The sequence below is a fragment of the Heteronotia binoei genome, chromosome 5, assembly GCF_032191835.1.
Source record: "Heteronotia binoei isolate CCM8104 ecotype False Entrance Well chromosome 5, APGP_CSIRO_Hbin_v1, whole genome shotgun sequence".
Lineage (NCBI taxonomy): Eukaryota > Metazoa > Chordata > Lepidosauria > Squamata > Gekkonidae > Heteronotia > Heteronotia binoei.
Window position 1 is genome coordinate 2,419,202 of NC_083227.1, and position 12,450 is coordinate 2,431,651.

Genomic DNA, 12,450 nt, shown 5'->3' on the forward strand with positions numbered 1-12,450 from the left:
GGCCATTCCAAAAGCTGCAAGTGGAGGAGTGGGGAATCAAACCTGGTTCTCCCAGATAAGACAGCTCTGGCTGACCCAAGGCCATTCCAGCAGCTGCAAGTGGAGGAGGGAGGGAATCAAACCCGGTTGTCCCAGATAAGAGAGCTCTGGCTGAACCAAGGCCATTCCAGCAGCTGCAAGTGGAGGAGTGGGGAATCAAACCCGGTTCTCCCAGATAAGAGAGCTATGGCTGACCCAAAGCCATGCCAGCAGGTGGAAGTGGAGGAGTGAGGAATCAAACCCGGTTCTCCCAGATAAGAGAGCTCTGGCTGACCCAAGGCCATTCCAAAAGCTGCAAGTGGAGGAGTGGGGAATCAAACCCGGTTCTCCCAGATAAGAGAGCCCTGGCTGACCCAAGGCCATTCCAGCAGGTGCAAGTGGAGCAGAGGGGAATCAAACCCGGTTCTCCCAGATAAGAGAGCTATGGCTGACCCAAAGCCATGCCAGCAGGTGCAAGTGGAGGAGTGAGGAATCAAACCCGGTTCTCCCAGATAAGAGAGCTCTGGCTGACCCAAGGCCATTCCAAAAGCTGCAAGTGGAGGAGTGGGGAATCAAACCTGGTTCTCCCAGATAAGACAGCTCTGGCTGACCCAAGGCCATTCCAGCAGCTGCAAGTGGAGGAGTGGGGAATCAAACCCGGTTCTCCCAGATAAGAGAGCTATGGCTGACCCAAGGCCATTCCAGCAGCTGCAAGTGGAGGAGGGGGGAATCAAACCTGGTTCTCCCAGCTAAGAGAGCTCTGGCTGACCCAAGGCCATTCCAGCAGCTGCAAGTGGAGGAGGGGGGGAATCAAACCCGGTTCTCTCAGATAAGAGAGCTATGGCTGACCCAAGGCCATTCCAGCAGCTGCAAGTGGAGGAGTGGTGAATCAAGCCCGTTTCTCCCAGATAAGAGAGCTCTGGTTGACCCAAGGCCATTCCAGCAGCTGCAAGGGGAGGAGTGGGGAATCAAGCCCGGTTCTCCCAGATAAGAGAGCTATGGCTGACCCAAGGCCATTCCAGCAGCTGCAAGTGGAGGAGCGGGGAATCAAACCTGGTTCTCCCAGCTAAGAGAGCTCTGGCTGACCCAAAGCCATTCCAGCAGCTGCAAGTGGAGGAGGGGGGAATCAAACCTGGTTCTCCCAGCTAAGAGAGCTCTGGCTGACCCAAGGCCATTCCAGCAGCTGCAAGTGGAGGAGGGGGGGAATCAAACCCGGTTCTCTCAGATAAGAGAGCTATGGCTGACCCAAGGCCATTCCAGCAGCTGCAAGTGGAGGAGTGGTGAATCAAGCCCGTTTCTCCCAGATAAGAGAGCTCTGGTTGACCCAAGGCCATTCCAGCAGCTGCAAGGGGAGGAGTGGGGAATCAAGCCCAGTTCTCCCAGATAAGAGAGCTATGGCTGACCCAAGGCCATTCCAGCAGCTGCAAGTGGAGGAGCGGGGAATCAAACCCGGTTCTCCCAGATAAGAGAGCTCTGGCTGACCCAAAGCCATTCCAGCAGCTGCAAGTGGAGGACTGGGGAATCCAACCCGGTTCTCCCAGATAAGAGAGCTATGGCTGACCCAAGGCCATTCCAGCAGCTGCAAGTGGAGGAGTGGGGAATAAAACCCGGTTCTCTCAGATAAGAGAGCTATGGCTGACCCAAGGCCATTCCAGCAGCTGCAAGTGGAGGAGTGGTGAATCAAGCCCGTTTCTCCCAGATAAGAGAGCTCTGGTTGACCCAAGGCCATTCCAGCAGCTGCAAGTGGAGGAGGGAGGGAATCAAACCCGGTTCTCCCAGATAAGAGAGCTCTGGCTGACCCAAGGCCATTCCAGCAGCTGCAAGGGGAGGAGTGGGGAATCAAACCCGGTTCTCCCTGATAAGAGAGCTATGGCTGACCCAAAGCCATGCCAGCAGGTGCAAGTGGAGGAGTGAGGAATCAAACCCGGTTCTCCCAGATAAGAGAGCTCTGGCTGACCCAAGGCCATTCCAAAAGCTGCAAGTGGAGGAGTGGGGAATCAAACCTGGTTCTCCCAGATAAGACAGCTCTGGCTGACCCAAGGCCATTCCAGCAGCTGCAAGTGGAGGAGGGAGGGAATCAAACCCGGTTGTCCCAGATAAGAGAGCTCTGGCTGAACCAAGGCCATTCCAGCAGCTGCAAGTGGAGGAGTGGGGAATCAAACCCGGTTCTCCCAGATAAGAGAGCTATGGCTGACCCAAAGCCATGCCAGCAGGTGGAAGTGGAGGAGTGAGGAATCAAACCCGGTTCTCCCAGATAAGAGAGCTCTGGCTGACCCAAGGCCATTCCAAAAGCTGCAAGTGGAGGAGTGGGGAATCAAACCCGGTTCTCCCAGATAAGAGAGCCCTGGCTGACCCAAGGCCATTCCAGCAGGTGCAAGTGGAGCAGAGGGGAATCAAACCCGGTTCTCCCAGATAAGAGAGCTATGGCTGACCCAAAGCCATGCCAGCAGGTGCAAGTGGAGGAGTGAGGAATCAAACCCGGTTCTCCCAGATAAGAGAGCTCTGGCTGACCCAAGGCCATTCCAAAAGCTGCAAGTGGAGGAGTGGGGAATCAAACCTGGTTCTCCCAGATAAGACAGCTCTGGCTGACCCAAGGCCATTCCAGCAGCTGCAAGTGGAGGAGGGAGGGAATCAAACCCGGTTCTCCCAGATAAGAGAGCCCTGGCTGACCCAAGGCCATTCCAGCAGCTGCAAGTGGAGGAGGGAGGGAATCAAACCCGGTTCTCCCAGATAAGAGAGCTCTGGCTGACCCAAGGCCATTCCAAAAGCTGCAAGTGGAGGAGTGGGGAATCAAACCTGGTTCTCCCAGATAAGACAGCTCTGGCTGACCCAAGGCCATTCCAGCAGCTGCAAGTGGAGGAGGGAGGGAATCAAACCCGGTTCTCCCAGATAAGAGAGCCCTGGCTGACCCAAGGCCATTCCAGCAGGTGCAAGTGGAGGAGTGTAGGATCAAACCCGGTTCTCCCAGATATGAGAGCTCTGGCTGACCCAAGGCCATTCCAGCAGGTGCAAGTGGAGGAGTGTAGGATCAAACCCGGTTCTCCCAGATATGAGAGCTCTGGCTGACCCAAGGCCATTCCAGCAGGTGCAAGTGGAGGAGTGTAGGATCAAACCCGGTTCTCCCAGATATGAGAGCTCTGGCTGACCCAAGGCCATTCCAGCAGCTGCAAGTGGAGGAGTGGGGAATCAAACCCAGTTCTCCCAGATAAGAGAGCTCTGGCTGACCCAAGGCCATTCCAGCAGCTGCAAGTGGAGGAGTGGGGAATCAATCACGGTTCTCCCAGATAAGAGAGCTATGGCTGACCCAAGGCCATTCCAGCAGCTGCAAGTGGAGGAGGGAGGGAATCAAACCCGGTTCTCCCAGATAAGAGCCCGCACACTTAGTCAGGATACGAAACTGGCTGTCCAAAAGCTATGCAAACAGACAGCCGCGTTGGTCTGAAGCAGCGGAACAAAACAGGAATCGATTGCACCTCTATTTTATTAGTTTTATTCAGAACGTCAGCTTTCGTGTGCCTGCCCTCTTCTTTGGGGGAGAAGGCATCTGAAGAAGCGGCATGCACACGAAAACTGACGTTCTGAATAAAACTAAGGTGGCCTTAAAGGTGCAATCGACTCCTGTTTGGAGTCCAAAAAAATACGTCTTGCATTCCAAAAAAGTCTCCGGCTCAGCTCCCCGACAGAAGCGCCCCGCAGCTCCCTGCATCTCTCCCTCCTGCTCTCCACTCCGCTCCCTCCCCGTATTACTTGCGAGGAGACCTCCCCGGACTCCGGCTGCTGCAAAGAAGCTGCTCGCCTTCCTTCCCCTTGCAGATCCGAAGCCCCGCCCGCTTCCCTGGGGCCATTCAGGAGCAACAACCCCACCCTTTCCTGCCCCCCCCCAGAATAACCCCACCCTTTCCTGCCCCCCCCCCCGCCTGGCCGGGCACTCCCTTTAACCCTTTCCCTGCTGCAGGCGGAGGTGAAGGGCTCCCCGCCCCTCCAAAGCGCCTTTAGGGTCTCTGGGAGACCCCCTGCGCCTCTTCCTCCCCACCAGCCTCTGGGGGGGAGGGTGCGCTGGGGAGCCTGGCCTGTGGGTGACGCTTGCCACCTCCTGCTCGGGAGATTCCTGGAGGTGATGCTTCTTCCCTTTGGGGGAGGGACAAATGGCTGCATTCTTGGAAGGGGGGGGGGAGCTCTCACCAGCCCTCCCCTTCAGTGGGGCTCCCTCCCTCCCTCCCAGCCTGGAAGAAGCGCAGCCGCTCTGCCTGGGTCCGGGAGCTGGGAACAGGCCCGGGAGCGGCTTCATCTCTGTCCAGCGCTGCGGGGGTTAAAGGGACAGGGCCGGTTTGGCAAGGGGGGCCGCGGGGGGGGGGAGGAAAAAGGGCTCTTCTGGGGGGGGGGAGAAGTTTCTGAAGTGCCCCCGAGAGGAAGGAAGGAAGGAAGGAAGGAAGGAAGGAAGGAAGGAAGGAAGGAAGGAAGGAAGGAAGGGAAGGGAGGAGGGAAGGAAGGAAGGAAGGGAGGAGAAGGAAGGAAGGAAGGGAAGGGAAGGGAAGGGAGGAGGGAAGGAAGGAAGGAAGGAAGGAAGGAAGGAAGGGAAGGGAGGAGGGAAGGAGGGAAGGAAGGGAGGAAGGAAGGAAGGAAAGGGAGGAGGGAAGGAAGGAAGGAAGGGAAGGGAGGAGGGAAGGAAGGAAGGGAGGAAGGAAGGGAAGGGAGGAGGGAAGGAAGGAAGGAAGGAAGGGAAGGGAGGAGGGAAGGGAGGAAGGAAGGAAGGAAGGAAGGAGGAAGGACGGAAGGAAGGAAGGAAGGAAGGAAGGAAGGAAGGAAGGCGGAGCAGCCGGGGAAAGCCCCCCCCCCTTGCAGCAGCAGCCGGATCCCGGGGAGGTCTCCTTGCAAGGAGCTCCAAGTGCGCCGCTTGTCTCCTGCTTTGTTCCTTGCAAGGAAGCCCTGCGGGGCGGAGAAGCTTTGCAGTCCCGGGGAAGAGGGAGACAGGCGGCTCTCTGGAGGGCTCTTGCTTTGGGCGGAGAGTTCGAATTCGACCACTTCAGAAGGGAAGAAACGTTTTTAAAAAGTAGCCAAAGGCTGCTCCTCCTCCGGGATCTTCCTGCTGCTGCCCTCCCTTGGCCCCGCCTTCCTCCCCTTGGAGCCTGGCGGGGGCGGGGCAGAATGAAGCATGGTGGGGCTGGGGGCGTCCTGGGCCCAACCCTTCCTCCGGGAAGGACATCTGGAGATCAGGAAGCCCTATGGGAGCCGCCAGGTGCACTCCTTCGCCCCTGAGGAGGCTGCAGCATGTGTGGTTTGGGGCTTGGCTGGCATCGGTGGGCAGAGGAGAGGCAGAGCCCTCTAGGCCTCCCCTCCTCCAGATTTTCAGGCGAGGGGTGATGTGTCAGAGATCATAGAATCCTAGAGTTGGAAGGGACCTCGAAGGTCATCTAGTCCAACCCAGGAAACTCACAAACCCCTCCCCCTAAATTCACAGGATCCTCATTGCTGTCAAATGGCCATCTAGCCTCTGTTTAAAAACCTACAAGGAAGGAGAGCCGACCACCTCCCGAGGAGGAAGCCTGTTCCACTGAGGAACTTCTCTAACGGTCAGGAATCCTAGAGTTGGAAGGGACCTCTAAGGTCATCTAGTCCAACCCCCTGCACAACGCAGGAAACTCACAAACACCTCCCCCTAAATTCACAGGAACTTCATTGCTGCCAGGTGGCCATCTAGCCTCTGTTGAAAAACCTCCAAGGAAGGAGAGCCCACCACCTACCAAGGAGGAAGCCTGTTCCACTGAGGAACCGCTCTCACGGTCAGGAATCATAGATTTGGAAGGGACCTCCAGGGTCATCTAGTCCAACCTCCTGCACAATGCAGGAAACTCACAAACACCTTCCCCTAAATTCACAGGATTTAGCCTGGAGAGGAGGCGGCTGAGAGGTGATAGGATCACCATCTTCAAGTACTTGAAGGGCTATTAGATAGAGGATGGTGTGGAATTGTTTTTTGTGCCCCAGAAGGCAGGACCAGAACCAATGGGTTGAGATTAAATCAAGAGAGTTTCCGGCTCAACATTAGGAAGAACTTCCTCACCGTCAGAGCGATTCCTCAGTGGAACAGGCTTCCTCCTCGGGAGGTGGTGGGCTCTCCTTCCTTGGAGGTTTTTAAGCAGAGGCTAGATGGCCATCTGACAGCAATGAAGATCCTGTGAATTTTGGGGGAGGTGTTTGTGAATTTCCTGCATTGTGCAGGGGGTTGGATTAGATGACCCTAGAGGTCCCTTCCAGCATTATGATTCTATGCTGGCATCAAAGTTGTGAGCTACTGTATAAATTAGTTTGCTCTGGGGCCATTTTTCCTGAGCTAAGGCAAAAATGTGTGAGGCAGGGGCTAAAAAACTGTGAGCTAGCTCACACTGACTCAGCTTTGAGGGAATACTGATTGTGATATATAATTATACAGCTCACGGACTGGTTGCTAAGAGGCCACAGACTGGTACTGGTCCATGGGCCAGGGGGTGGGGACCCCTGTCTTAGACTATAGGCAGCACCAACAAAAATCACGCCTCCACGGATTCGCGGCCCCACACCAGTGCAAAAATGGGTTTCCAAAGCATGGATCCTAATGAATTTATAGGACTTTTACGCTGAAATTAAATTAAAGCACAATCAAACTGTAGGCCATGTTTCAGACTATAGGCAGGGCTGCAAAAATCATGGCCGCACAACTTCATGGCATCACAACAGTGGGGAAGTATCTTTCCAAAGCATGGATCCTTATGAATTGTACTTTGGATCCCCTCAAGCTCAAGATCAGATCTTATATCATGTCCATGTGCAGAGTCTGTGCCACAGAAATCACGGATCCACAACTCTGTGGCAACACCATGAAGCAAAAACATGGTTTTGGAGCAGGGATCCTCAAGGTTTTTGCATTGAGTCACTCCAATATCAGCATCAAATCACATATTGTATCTATGGGCAGAGCTTGCAGCCAAGGCTTTATGGCAACACCATGAAGCAAAAACATGGTTTCGAAGCATGGATCCTCTAGGATCTCTTTACTTTGGGACACCCCAAGCTCACCATCAAAACACATTTTTTGTCCATGGGCAGAGCTTGTACCACAGAAATCAAATTAATGCATATTGGAGTCAAAAATCCTAACAATAAGTACTCGGTGATGGGGTCTGAACTGATGGAGACTGACCGAGAGAGAGATCTTGAAGTCACGGTAGATAATTTACTGAAAATGGGAGAAAAGTCTTCCTTTCTCTTCCTCTGTCCCATGCATGATCTTGCAAACCTCTATCATGTCACCCCTCGACTGATGTTTCTCGAAGCTAAAGAGCCAAAGAGCTCCAAGCACTTTAACTGTTCCTCATAGGGAAAGTGTTCTAACCCTTTAATCGTTTTAGTTGCCATTTTATGCACTTTTCTCAATGATACAGCATCTTTTTTGTGGCGTGGTGACTAGAATTGTACACATTACTCCAAATGAGGCTGCGCCATCGATTTATACAGGAGCATTGTGATAGTGGCTGGTTTGTTTTTCATTCCCTTCCTAATAATTCCCAGCATGGTGTTGGCCTTTTTTATTGCAATCGCACACTGCCTCAACATTTTCAGCGAGTTATCTACCAAGACTCCAAGATCTCTCTCTTGGTCAGTCTCTACCGGTTCAGAACCCATCAACTTGTATTGATAGTTAGGGTTTTGGGCCCCAATGTGCATTGCTTTGTACTTGGCCATGTTAAACCTCATTTGTCACAGTGACGCCCACTCGCCCAGCCTCAACAGATCCCTTTGGAGTGCCTCACAATCCTCTCTGGTTCTCACCACCCTGAACAATTTAGTGTCATCCGCAAACTATGCCACTTTGCTGCTTGCTCCCAACTCCAGATCATTAATGAACAAGGTAAAAAGCATGGGACCCAGTACTGAGCCCTGCGGCACCCCACTGCTTACCATCCTCTCCTCTGAAAATTGCCCATTTATACTCACTCTCTGTTTCCTATTCATTAGCCAGTTTTTGATCCATAAGAGGACTTGTCCTTTTACCCAATGACTATTGAGTTCACTTAGGAGCCCTTGATGAGGAACTTTCTGGAAGTCAAGGTAAACATCTATTGGGTCCCCTTTGTCCACATGTTTGTTCACCCCCTCAAAGAACTCTAATAGGTTAGTGAGACAAGATCTTCCCTTACAGAACCCATGCTGAATCTTCCTCAATAGCTTTTGTTCATTTTGGGGTGAGGCAGTTGTGAGATTCCGGCATTGTGCAGGGGGTTGGACTAGATGACCCTGGAGGTCCCTTCCAACGCTAGAATTCTATGATTCCTCAATGTGCTTTCTAATTCTCTTTTTATTCAGTTTCCACCAACTTACCCGGTATTGACATCAGACTGACTGGCCTGTACTTTCCTGAATTTCCTCTGGAACCATTTTAAAAGATGGGGGTGACATTAGGTACCTTCCAGTCCTCAGGAATCTTTCATTTCAATGAAAGATTACATATTTTTTTCAGGAGGTCCACAAGTTCAACTTTGAGTTCTTTCAGAACTCTTGGACGTATGTCATCCGGGCCTGGTAACTTATCAGTTTTTAAATTGTCTATCAGTTGTAGGACATCCTTTCTCATCACCTGAATAAGATTCAGGTCTTTCAACACCCCTCCTGAAATCAGCAAGTCTGGAGTGGGCAAACGCTTCTCATCTTCCACAGTGAAGACGAAGGGGGAAAATGCATTCAGCTTCTCAGTCTTTTCTCTATCCTCCTTCAGTAATCATTTGACCCCTTGGTCATCGAAGGGCCCCATTGCCTCCCTGGCTGGTATCCTGCTTTTAATGTATTTGAAGACATTTTTATTGTTGGTCTTTTATGTTTTTTGCATAAGAACATAAGAGAAGCCCTGTTGGATCAGGCCAATGACCTATCCAGTCCAACACTCTGTGTCACATAAGAACAGAAGAGAAGCCCTGTTGGATCAGGCCAGTGGCCCCTCCAGTCCAACACTCTGTGTCACATAAGAACATAAGAGAAGCCCTGTTGGATCAGGCCAACAGCCCCTCCAGTCCAACACTCTGTGTCACATAAGAACAGAAGAGAAGCCCTGTTGGATCAGGCCAATGGCCCATCCAGTCCAACACTCTGTGTCACACAGTGGCCAACCCCCCCCCCCAAGTGCCATCAGGAGGTCTAGCAGTGGGGCCAGGACACAGGAAACCCTCCCACTGTTGCCCCCCCCCAAAGCACCCAGAATACAGGGCATCTGCACGAGAAAGAGTTCTGTCAATAGCCACTGATGGACCTCTGCTCCATATTTTTATCCAATCCCCTCTTGGAGCTGTCTATGCTTATAGCTGCCACCACCTCCTGTGGCAGTGAATTCCACATGTTAATCACCCTTTGGGTGAAGAAGTACTTTTTTTTATCTGTTTTAACCGGACTGCTCAGCAATTTCATTGAATGTCCATGAGTTCTCGTATTGTGAGTGTCGTGCCTGCCCCTGCTGACTCAGAGCAGGTGCCTGCTGCTGACCCCGCCCCTGCTGTGCAGATGCCTTCAGCAACAGAGGACGTAAGTCCTGAAGGAGCCAGCCAGCAGCAGGGGCCACCTGAAACCAATCTGGCCACACCAGGTACTAGCTCATCTCCCCCAGACTCACCAACACCTGGGGCCCGCCTGCGCGAGAGGAGACGCCTGGAATTCAGGAACAGGCGTAGAGAGGCGCGCATGCGGGCTAGAAGAGATCTGAGCCCGGAGTTCTAACGAGCCAATTAGCCAGCAGTATATCTGGGATCCTGGCCTCAGGCCAAACTGTGCTGGCAACAAGCGAACACCCTTGGATGTGTCTGCGTCTCGCACCCCTTGCTTCGGAAAGAACCTGTGCATTCCTGACCCGGCCTGACCCATAGACTGGTATCCTGGACTCTGGCTTTGCTTATCGGACTGGCTTAGGTATCGTTTGATCTCGGCTTTGCTTCCCGGCTTCTGACTCTCGGCCCTGTTTCCCGGCTTCTGACTTTCGGCTCGGCTCCCCGGCTCCTGACTCTCGGCTTCCCTGACCAAGCTTCCGTCTCACCCTCCAGCCTGCCTGTTTACGTTATCAATCAACTGGACTGTTTTACGACCACTCCCTGTGCTTCGCCTGGGCTGTCTGCGAGAGGTCCTGGCTCGTTGCCAGGACGATAGCAGCCGCAGCTTCGTGTCAGAGACTCGGGCCGTGACAGCTTGCCAGCACCCAAAACTCACCAGGCACGCTCATGACGGACCAAGCGGCAGGAGGCATGGACCCCTTGCCGGGGCTCCTAGACCAGGTGCAGCAATTAACCCAAGCGGTGATTACTCTGCAGCAGCAGACTGCGTCCAATGCCGTGGCCTTGGCTGCCGCCGCTGCTCCCCGCTCTCGCTGCCCGGTGAGCATTCCTGAGAAATTCGCAGGAAACTTGGAAGAGTTCCCTGCCTTCCTCGCCCAGTGTGAACTATACATGGAGATAAGGCAGGGCGACTTCCCTACAGACAAACCAAAAGTCTGTTTTATCCTGAGCCTGCTTAAAGGGCCAGCGGCCAAGTGGGCCACTCCTCTGCTGCTAGAGCCCTCGCCGCTGCTAGCAGACTACACACGGTTCAAGGCACACTTCCAGGCCGCCTATGCCAACCCTGTGCGTGCTGAGACAGCTAATCGCAAGATACGGGCTCTGCACCAAGGCCAGAACTCTGTGTCTCAGTATACCACAGAGTTCCAGCTGCTGGCTCAAGACCTGGCCTGGAATGAAGCTGCCTTGGTGGACCAGTACACTGAAGGCCTCTCCGATGCCGTCCTGGACGAACTGGCACGCACCGACCGCCCAGCCGCCCTCCAGGACCTGATCCTGCTGTGTCTACGCATTGATGGGCGACTGCAAGGTCGGCGCCAGAGGCAGAAGAGGGGCACTACTCCAACAAGGCCCCCCCCGGCGGCTCCCGTTCCAGGTACCCCAGCTTTACCGCCGGCTGTAGAACCCATGCAGCTGGGCGGCGCCCGCCCTCGCCTGACCCCTGAGGAGAAGAACCGACGGCGCACCCACAACCTGTGCCTGTATTGTGGAGGGGACGGGCATTTTGCAAGCTCCTGCCCGGCCAAATCAAAGCGCACCCCGAGCTCCGCTGCCTCGGTAAAAGGCCAGCCCCAGGTCTAGCCGGATCTCCTGGCCTGGGGCACTCCTTGAGGTCCTCTAGCTCCGTCCATCCACCACCCACCCCGTTCCTGGTCCCGATCCGCCTGCAGCTTCCCGACGACCGGTGGATCTTCGTCCATGCCATGTTGGACTCAGGGGCTGCCTGCTGCTACATGGACAGCCACTTTGCCAAGGAGCATGGCGTCCCCGTTCGGGAAAAGGGAACTCCTACACTGGTCGAGGCAGTGGATGGTCGTCTGCTGCGCTCGGGGCCGGTCCGCCACGAAACTCTACCACTCGTTTTGTGGGTCCAACAGCGCCAAGGGAAGCAGACCTTCGATTTGGCCCGCATGCCACGCTTCCCTGTTATCTTGGGCCTGTCCTGGCTGCAAGCCCACAACCCCCATGTGGACTGGGTGCAACGTGAACTGAGCTTTTCGAGTACCCTCGCACCCTGTTCCCCGCTACCACCCGACTCGACTCAGGTGCCGCCTGTCAACCAACCCGGTTCCCCACGCACCACCAGCCTCCTGGGGGCCGCCACCACACTCCCAACTCCCTACCAGGAGTTCGCGGACGTCTTCAATGAGAAGGAAGCAGACCAGCTTCCCCCACATCGGCCCTACGATTGCGCCATCGACCTGGTGCCCGGCGCTCCGCTACCCGCGGGCCGCCTGTACCCCATGGCAGACCCGGAACTGGCTGCCCTCCGGGAGTACTTGGACAAGAACTTGGCCCGAGGGTTCATTAGACCCTCCACCTCGCCCCTGTCTTCACCTGTCCTGTTCGTTAAGAAGAAGACCGGGGACCTGCGACTCTGCAACGACTACCGGGCCCTCAATAAGATTACCATTCGGAACCGCTACCCGCTCCCACTGATCCCTGAGCTCCTCGACCGCGTCAAAGGGGCCACGATCTACACCAAGCTCGACCTTCGCGGGGCCTACAACTTGGTTCGTATCAAAGCCGGGGATGAGTGGAAGACCGCTTTTGGCACCAGGTATGGCCAATACGAACATCTGGTCATGCCCTTTGGGCTCACCAATGCCCCCGCCGTCTTCCAACATTTTATGAATGACGTTTTCCGTGACCTGCTAGACCGGTTCCTGATCATTTATTTAGATGACATTTTGGTCTACTCTGCATCCGAACAGGAGCACATCCACCACGTCCGCCAGGTGCTACAGCGACTCCGAGCCAATCGCCTGTATGCCAAGCTGGAGAAATGTGCTTTCCACCTCCAGTCCGTTGAGTTCCTGGGGCACATCATTTCCCCCCAGGGAACCCAGATGGATCCGCGGAAGGT